Here is a 415-nt window from a genome sequence, read left to right on the forward strand (position 1 = left end):
GTCTTAGGAAATCACGTATCGAGTCGCACGGGGCGCTGGTGACTCCACGTCCGCAAGAACCACAGCATACCTACGTACAGTCCCTACTCCCTGTTCCCTCTGCGCACGTCCGCAAGAACCACAGCATACGCACGTACAGCCCCTACTCCCTGTTCCCTCTGCGCACGCGTACGTCACGGCGTCAATCTGGCACCAGAGAGCAACAGTGTGACACAAATAAATCCTTTTTTTCATGTACGTTCGGTAACACAGGCGTGACGAACTATGATAATGTCCGCTGTGATTCGTGAGTTTCAAAGGAGAACAAGGATTTTCTGAACAAAAGCGCTCCGAGTGTTGGTGCATTGTGTGACGCTCCCCCCCCCCCCTCCCCGCGCGTTTCACGTATTTTTGCACCTGTTGAACCGACGGTCTT

The sequence above is a fragment of the Penaeus monodon genome, chromosome 31 (genome assembly GCF_015228065.2).
Source record: "Penaeus monodon isolate SGIC_2016 chromosome 31, NSTDA_Pmon_1, whole genome shotgun sequence".
In the NCBI taxonomy this organism is placed as follows: Eukaryota; Metazoa; Arthropoda; class Malacostraca; order Decapoda; family Penaeidae; genus Penaeus; species Penaeus monodon.